A 9593-nucleotide genomic window follows, 5' to 3' on the forward strand; every position below is an offset into this window, starting at 1 on the left:
CACTCTTTCCCAAATGCAATCCAGACCTGTTCCCCCCCACCACCAGGGCATTCAGGAGGAGACCCTAGAAGAGTCTCCCATCCTTGAGGTCTTATCACCCCAGCCTTGGCTCCACTATTCTTCACCCCAGCATTCAGCCACAACACCCTTGTTTAGGGATACCCTATGTCATGCTATCTTTTGCCTTTTTGCTTTGGAGGACTATCCAGAATATTCGAGCCCTGCCCCGCCCCAGTTCCTCTGAACCCCCCGACCTGGGGGTTTTCTGAGGCATAACCCAAATAGAGGAACCTCTGCACCTGCTTCTAAGAAGCTTGAGTCCTTCAGACTTTCTTCAATAATTTACTTTGTAGTGTTGGTTTTCACTCCTAAGAATGGTGGAAGTCTTCATGGGCAACCTTGGGTCTTGTTTATTTCTGAAAGTCCATCTCCAATCACCAAATGCAGTGCATAATGGCCTGCCGATGTTTGGGAAGGAATGCATGACGTCACAGAACGCAGGATGCGATTCAGAAGAAACTGGGAGTTTTGCAATATCGAAACCATCCCAAGTAGTTTCACTCTGTGAGAGAAAACGTAAGTGGTGGAACATGAGTTGGGTCAACAATGACCTGCTGGTTATTGGGTTTCAACTCTCACGGTTATTAAAATTCCGCAGTACTTAAAAAAATGACCAATACCGAGTGATACCCACAGAAATTCCATTCAACTGTTTTTTTTTTTAATTGAATCACCATGTGGAAAGTTACAAAGCTTTTAGGCTTAAGTCTCAGTCATACAATGATCGACCACCCATCCCTTCACCAGTGCACAGGTTCCACCATCAAGAACCCCAGTCTACCTCCCATCCCACCCCCACACCCCTGCCTGTGTAGCTGATAATTTTCACTTTACTTTCTCTTTACTTTGATTACATTCAATATTTCCACAAAAAGCTCACTATTATTGTTTGGAGTTCCCCCCCCCCCAAAATCAGGCCTGCTGAAAAGGAAGCATTTGATAACTTGTTTTCCTTTGCTGAGAATGAAGAGCTATGAGGTTTTGGATTTCTGTGTTTTAGTATTTTAGTACCTAAGTCCAGGGAAATTTCTGCCAGAAATTGCATCATTGCAAGCTCGTACCTCCCTTCAGTAGTCCTTATAGATGGTGGTCTGCCACGCCGCCCCCCGGAAAGGAAAAGCCGAGAGAGAAAATCCTTTCCCCTCCTGGGGCGGTATGGGGCTATGGCTTAGTTCATAGTCTAGAGACATTTCTGCAAGAAGCTGCTGGTGCCAAAAGTAGATAGGTGGCCTCCGGAATCAATGGTCATTCAGCAACGGAGAGGCCACACACGTGCAACCGCTCGGGTCACATCTCGGTGGAGAGCGGACTCAACTCTGTTTTTTTAATTTAATTTAATTTTTTTTTTTTTTGCTTTTTGGGTCACGCCCAGCGATGCTCAGGGGTTACTCCTGGCTTTGCACTCAGGAATTACTCCTGGCGGTGCTTGGGGGACCATATGGGATGCCGGGGATCGAACCTGGGTTGGCCGCGTGCAAGGCTAACACCCTACCCACTGTGCTATCACTCCGGCCCTCAACTCTGTTTTTAAGAACATCCTGGGAGAGTGTAATCAACAACCAAGGTTAAGGATGACTGTTCCAGGTAAAGATAGAAATTTCAGTATACAAAGACATTTGTTTGCATCCCCAAATTCACGTGAAGGCCTATCAGTGCTGACTGTGTTTCCAGGCGTTTCCATCAAGCCTATCACATCCGGGTTCATGTTCTCTTTACAGGGTTCCTGCATTTCTATCAGAGGAGCAAAGAGTAGCTGCATCTTCCACGGGGACCTTGCTGGTGGATATTGGCTGGAATCCCAAGCCAGAAGGAGACAACATTGAAGGCATTTTAAAAATATGTTTAACTGTTGCTAAATGTTTCATGTTATGGTTAAAGTCTCTGCTTGTGAAGTAAATAGAGCTTTTGAACATGTGATGCAATGTGAGCTCAGGAACACAAAACCCTTGGACTCTTAAGTCTATGGCCTTATAGGTTAACGGGTAAAACAGAGCAAGAGATGAGGTAGAGTCATTGCAAGTTTTTAGCCTTCAGCCCTGTTTCTATAAAATAAATGCCATGTATTTGTCAACCTCGAGGCCTAGTTATCTTACTAAGTGCTGTTTTAAATCTAAGGGTTACCGTATCTTTGGTGGTGAGCAGAAACCCTAACGATACTGAAAGGCCACCTGAAGCAGCCTTCCAACTGTGGACCAGTCCTCTTTGTTTGTTTATTTATTTATTTATTTATTTATTTATTTTTGCTTTTTTGGGTCACACCTGGTGATGCTCAGGGGTTACTCCTGGCTTTGCACTCAGGAATTACTCCTGGCGGTGCTCAGGGGACCCGATAGGATGTTGGGAATCGAACCCGGGTTGGCCGCATGCAAGGCAAGTACCCTCCCTGCTGTGCTATCGCTCCAGCCCCTGGGCCAGTCCTCTTGACTTTTGTTTCTACTGTCCCTGGGTATGAGACTCATATTATGTTTTTGTACTTCCCACAAATGAGTGCAATCATTCTATGTCTAGCCCTCTCCTTCTGACTCATTTCACTCAGCATGATACTCTCCATGTCCAACCATTTATAAGCGAATTTAGTGCCGAGGGAGAAGGCAGTGGGGACTGAGAAGGGACCTTTATGGCAAAGATAGTTGGAAATGATCACTCTGGTTAAGAACTGTGTGCTGAGAGTGGGTAAAGGAACAAACATGATAACCTCCCAGTATCGATATTGCAAACCATAATGCCCAAAGGGTGTGTGTGTGTGTGTGTGTGTGTGTGTGTGTGTGAGAGAGAGAGAGAGAGACAGAGACAGAGACAGAGAGACAGAGAGAGACAGAGACAGACAGAGACAGACAGAGACATAGAGACATAGACAGAGAGAGAGAGAGAAGGAAATTCACGCCATAGAGACACGCAGGGTGTGTGTGGGGGTGGTGGGAGGGAAACTGGGGACATTGGTGGTGGGAAATGTACACTGGTGGAGGGATGGGTGTTAGAACATTGTATAACTGAAACTGGATCATGAACTGCCTGGTAATTGTCTATCTCATGCTGATTGAACTTTTTTTTTTTTTTTTTAAAAAAGGTCACTTGATTTGCCAACATTACTTTTGAATTTTTTCCACTTGCTCTGCCAAATTACACTTGAGTGGTAAATGTGCCTTTAAAGTGTCATTCAAGATCAATTATCAACTAGGAACTTGATTATTATCATGAGTTAATTATTGGAGTGTGAGTTGAACTACAGGGAGGGGGAAGGTAGATCAAAATACAAATCACTCACAAAGTTCTAAAGTCGTAGAGGAAAAAAAAAAAAACTAGAAGAGGAATGATCACATCCTTCCTCGGGGCTCATTACAGGGCTTTCCATCACCCCCATGTGTGTGTCTTTGGAAGAGTTCTGGAACATCTTGTAACTCAGACATGTTCCAATGGCAGCGCACTCAGGACTCATAATGATTATGATTTACAAATTGTGCAGCTTGTCATCAGTGTATATTTAATTATGAAGAGGAGATTTTTACTAGCCTCAAAGTCATATATATTTGACATATACATGAAATATATATATAATACATTATATATCATTAGTTAAACATTTTAATGGGAACTGGGATTCACATAGACAGGTAGATGTCTATGTGCTATTTTCTGTGAAACAAATGTTATCTTGAATTAGTCAACCCCAGCGTCTCTGTTAATTATGCTTCTATTTAAAAAGAATCCTCTAGACGAGACCATTCTACCCATTCTATTGACTTTTAGGGGTGACACAGAGTAAGGCTGAGACTTCACACAGTCCAGTTTAAGGACAGTGTCTCATCAGAAACCACCGCGGCACAGGCACTGTTTTCCATAAAAAAAGAAAAAAATTGGGGTGGAGGTTGGGCCACACCTGGCAGTGCTCAAGGCTTCCTCGTGGCTCTGCTCTTAGAGTTCACCCCCAACAGGGCTCAGGGAACCCTTTGGGACACTGAGGGTGCTGTGTGCCATGCAAGTGCTTTGCCGCGGTACCATCTCCCCGGCCCTCAGCCCAGACTCATCTTACCAACATGCTTCCGGCCCTTAAAGGGGACAGTGGGGTGTTCCCCTCCGGCCTCCCCCACCCCCTCTGCTTTCCCTGGACTTTGTCTGTGTGAAGAGATGGGGTGAAGATCGCGCACAAAGGCCCTCCCCTTGGTTGCATGCAACACCTCCTCGTGACAGGACCCGGGTTACGAGGTTAGCGACAGGAACACTGCAGACAAACTTCCGGGTCCCAGTCACATCCGATTTGAGGGTTCCCGGTGTCCGTTTGTCTGTCTGATTTTGCCTGCTTGGTCAAAACCGTGCGTGCCTGCTCTCTCCCCTTTCTGTTCCTCCACCTTCGTGCCTTGCAATAAAGAGTGATTTTACATAGAGTTATTTATTTATTTATTTTTAGTTATTGGGCCACACTGGCAGTATTCCGGGTTGACTCCTGGTTCTGTGCTCGGGAATCATTCCTGGCAGGGCTCCTGAGACCACATGGAGTGCGGGGGTAAAAATTCGGTTTGGGTCACATGCAAGGCAAACACTCTGCCTGTGGTACAATATCTCCAGCCTCTGGAGTCATTCTTTGTCGTGTTGTTTGGTTTGGGGGCCACACCCAGCAATGTTCAGGTTTTGCTCCTAACTCTGCACTCAGGAATCACTCTTGATGGTGCTTAGGGGACAATATGGGATGCAGGATATTGAACCTGGGTCAACCACATGCAAGACAAGTGTCCTGCCCATTGTGCTCTCTCTCCGGCCCCATGAGTCATGTTTTATTTTTTTTAATTTCTATTTTTTGAATCACCATGAGAACAGTTACAAAGATTTTCAGTCTAAGTCTCGGTCATACAGTGATCAAACACCCATCCCTTCACCAGTGCACATTTTCCACCACTAAGAACCCTAGTATACCTCCCATCCACCCCTCCCCCTGCCTGTGTGGAAGATGATTTCTACTTTACTCTCTCTCCACTTTGATCACATTCAATATTTCGACAAAAGACCCACCATTATTATTTGGAATTTTCCCCCAGCAATCAGATCTGCCGAAAAGGCATCATTAGATCATTTATTTTCTATTGCTGATTATGCAGAGCATATGATGTCACATGGCCGCAAAGCAGCCATGAAATTTTGGATTTTTGATATTTTAGCAATAAGTCTGGAGGGATTTCTGGCAAAGGCCTCCGGGTTCCGAGATTGGTGTGTGTGCCTCTGGGATCATGGCCATTCATTCAGGAGCCAGAAACCGTTTGTGGGCGGCAACTCTGGGCCTCGTCAGGGCGGGGACAGGGGCTGATTCCACCCCCTCATCCCATGAGGCCCCACGTGTCACGTCACTGCAGTCTCATACCTGGCTGGCTGTCCAATAGGCTCTGAAAAGGTGGTGGCCACCTTCTCGCCGGGGAGAAAAGGCGGAAGGGACAAACACCTTTCCCCACCCAGTGTGGCATAATGCCATGGTTTAATACTCAGTCCAATGCATTCCTGCCAAAAGCCACTGGGTTCCGAGATTGGTCTGTGTGTCTCTGGGATCATGGCTGTTCAGGAGCCAGGAGCCATTCGTGGGTGGCAACTCAGGGCCTTGTCAGGGTGGGGAGAGGGGTGGAGTCATGTTTTGAGGCTCATCCCTCCTCCCACCTGCACCCCACTTGTAACATCCATTGCTATTTTGGGGGGCCAGAATTAAACATTTCTTTAATGCTTTCTAAGTTATAACTTTCAAAATCCAGGGGTTGTACTATCTTAACTTGATGGCCCATTCATGTAACTTTCTCATCTTGCCATGTATTTGCTGGTCAGTTTATGACTCTATAGGTGATGAGTCCTGTTCTAGTCCAGAGCTTATAGCTGGTTACTCTCATCACTTATTTTGATGCTCACTTATTTTGATGTCCCAGATTTCACTAATAACGAGCATCTTTTCAAATAACTTCAGGGTTCTTTTTTAACATCCCTATCTCTGAAACATTGCCTGTGTTGTTCTTCACATCGTGATGTTCCACACTTTTCTGGCACATTCCCTGACCCATTCTAGAATCAGTCAATGTTCCAAGGGTTCCAGGAACCTCCCAACCCTGGTCCCCTTAGAAACCAGGGTGTTAAGTGCTCTCATTGCTCTCCGTTACACCTGTTCCCAGACTCCGTCAGACACAGCTGTGACTTAGATACATGTCCAGACATAGACCCTTTATATTTTTATTGATTTCAGAGTCTGTGTGTACATGTGTAGAATTTGGTATGATAGTCCCACTACCAAGCCATCACTACAGAGTTGACTCAAGCTTCCCTCATTTCCTTGTCCATATGATTCTTGATCCGTAGGTTCCTGTAATCCTGGACACATTTCCTTATCTGTTTAATCCTAAGTGACACCACTCAGACTGCCAGCCTCACAAGGACCACCATGCTGTGCCTGGTGTTTGCACTGAATTAGGAAGAAGAAAACAAGTTTGAAGGGAGGGAGGAAGGAAGAAAATAAATGGGAAGGATGGAAGAAAGGGAGGGAGTGAGGGAAGGAAGGAAGGAAGAAAAAGAAGGAATGAAGAGGAAAGGAAGGAAGAAGGAAGGAAGAAAGGAAGGAAGGGAGAGAGGAAGGGAAGGATGGAAGGAGGGAGAAGTAGAGATAGGGAGAAATGGAGGAGGAAGAAATGAAGGGAGAAAGAAAGAAGGAAGGAAAGAAAGATAAAGAAAAGAAAGAAAAAGAAAGAAAGAAAGAAAGGAGAAAGGGAGAGAAAAAAGAGAAAGAAAGAAGAGAAAGTGAGGAGAGAGGGAGAAGGGAAATAAAAAAGAGGTAGAAGGATGGGGAAGGGAGGGAGAGAAGGAAGCAAGAAAGGAAAAGAAAAGAGAAGGGAAGGAATGTAAAGAGAGAAGTTGAAGAAGGAAAGAAGGTAGAGAAGAAAAGAGTGAGGGAGAGAGGGAGGAAAAGGGAAGGAGAGATGAAGAAAAAAAGAAAGAAGGAAAGAGAGAGAAAGAGAAAAAGAAAGATAAAGAAAGAAGGAAATAGAGAGAGGAAGGAAGAAAGAAATAAAGGAAAGAAAGAAAGAAAGAAAGAAAGAAAGAAAGAAAGAAAGAAAGAAAGAAAGAAAGAAAGAAAGAAAGAAAGAAAGAAAGAGAAAGAAGGAAGGAAAGAAAGAAAGAGGGGGATGGAAGGAGAGGCAGGGAGGGAGAGGGAGGGAGGAAAGCAGGGAGAGTGGAAGGAAGGGAAGAAGGGAGTGCACACATCTTTAATGTTTTGTTTCTTGAGCTTTAATAATTGCACGTACTCAAATAACAACTGCCTACAGTAAATAGAGAATATTCCTGCCCCTCCATAAAGCTTCCTGCAGTGAGGGAGTGTATCCACCCGTTAAATCCATTTACAACTGCTTTCTCCTCAGCGCCCATCCGTCAGCAGCAGATACCCCAGACTCTCTCTCCTCAGCCTCCAATTTCTTCCTCAACATTTTTAGCCCAGTGCCCAGCCTGTTTCTCTTCCTCTTTCTCCATGAACCTCAGATCTTTATTATATAGAACAACGTGACTCCTCTTCCGAATGCGGGGTGGGGGAGTTGCTGATTTAATTACAAAAGGGGAAGAACCACCATTATTTTAGATTAGTGGCAGAACATTTTTCTCCTTGTTGCGGAACATCCTGTCCATTAGGAGCACACATTAAGGCTCACTGCCCGACAAGAACATTTCTCAAACGGTCGTGTCTCAAGGAACTTTGGACCCGTGGATATAAACCAAGACCACCCAAATGAGAACAGGCTTTATTTAGAGCATGTTCTAGCAAGGGGGTCAGCCATCAGCATGCCTTTGGCAGTTACCCAAAGTCAGTTGAGAGAGAGAGAGAGAGAGAGAGAGAGAGAGAGAGAGAGAGAGAGAGAGAGAGAGAGAGAGAGAGAGAGAGAGAGAGAGAGAGAGAGACTATTATAGTTGGAAAAGAGATTGCTTCCCGAATGCCTTGGGGTGGGGGCCGCTGGTGTGAGGAAGGTGGAGACAGACGGGCCCCCTCATGCATTTGGCTAGAGGCATAGATTCAATTCCCTCTGATTGGTGTCGTTAGGTTGATGGCCACCAAGGTGACTGACTACCTGAACAGATTGCTGTAAAGACTGTGATCAGAATTTATTTTGCTTTTGGTTTGGAGGACCACGGGCAGTGCTCAGGAGCTACCCTTAGCTCAGTGTCAGGGCATGTATCTTAGCAAAGCGTGAGGGATGATGTGGAGCAGGGGTCATACATGCAAAACATGTGCTTCCATCCTTTGGCTAGTCTCCCTGGTCCCCAGAGTTTATTTTATTTTTTATTTTTATTTTGTTTTGCTTTATGGGTCACACCCGGCGATGCACAGGGGTCACTCCTGGCTCATGCACTCAGGAATCACCCCTGGCGGTACTCAGGGGACCATATGGGATGCTGGGATTCGAACCCGGGTCAGCCGCGTGCTAGGCAAACGCCCTACCTGCTGTGCTATCGCTCCAGCCCCCCCAGAGTTTATTTTAATATAAATACCTGGTCATTGGATTGGAGCGATAGCATAGCAGGTAGGGTGTTTGCCTTGCACGTGGCCGACCCGGGTTTGACTACTTCATCCCTCTCGGAGAACCCGGCAAGCTACTGAGAGTATCCCGCTCACATAGCAAAGCCTGGCAAGCTCCCTGTGGCATATTCGATATGCCAAAAGCAGTAACAACAAGTCTTACCATGGAGACGTTACTGGTGCCCGCTCGAACAAATCCATGAACAACAGGGGACAGTGCTACAGTGCTACCTGGTCATTGCATGCTTCTATATTCAGTCTCTTGGAGCAAATGACATCTAAGACAGCAACGCCATCGTGTCTGATTTCCTGGGAACTCATTTGTCTTTCCTCTTTTTTTTTTTCTTTGAGTCCCAGCCTGTTTCTTATCAACTCCCCAAGTCCTAGAATAGCTCTAGAAACTTGGCTTGGGAGAGAGAGGGAGGATCAACAAAGGATGAGTTAATGCAATGTCAGAGAAGACTGAGGGCGAGCGGAACATTAGAAGATCTCAATGAGAGCTGTCGGGAGGATTTTATTACCAACTTCGGGTGAAATCGTAGAATCAGGGGGAAATGGTCATAGAGTGAGTGATAGGAGCTCACCTTTCTTAGGCACTGTCATTTTAGATGCTTTCATGAAGCTATTCTTGGGGTGCTGTGTCTGAGTGCTTGGGGTATCACTCAAGAGATGCAGATATCCTAGGCCATAGAGTATGGGATTGACTGGTGCTCAAGCATAACTTTTGCTGCTCTACCCGCTCCATCCGTGAAACACAGGAAAGGGAAGGAACAGGAAGAGACCTGATAGGTGGGCCCCCCACCCTCCGAGGATTCTGCGGGAACAATTAATAATCTGCTTTGTGCCATGACCCTCAATGTCATGGAGGCGGGTCCCATGCCCTGAAGATTTCACAACAGAACCTCAGAAGTGGAAAGCAAGCAATGAAAGAATGCAGACCTCCGAGTCCCTTTGAAATCAGGATACTTTATCTTCTGTTTACAGAGACAAAAAAAAAAAGTACACAAAG

The sequence above is a fragment of the Sorex araneus genome, chromosome 3 (genome assembly GCF_027595985.1).
Source record: "Sorex araneus isolate mSorAra2 chromosome 3, mSorAra2.pri, whole genome shotgun sequence".
Taxonomy (NCBI): domain Eukaryota; kingdom Metazoa; phylum Chordata; class Mammalia; order Eulipotyphla; family Soricidae; genus Sorex; species Sorex araneus.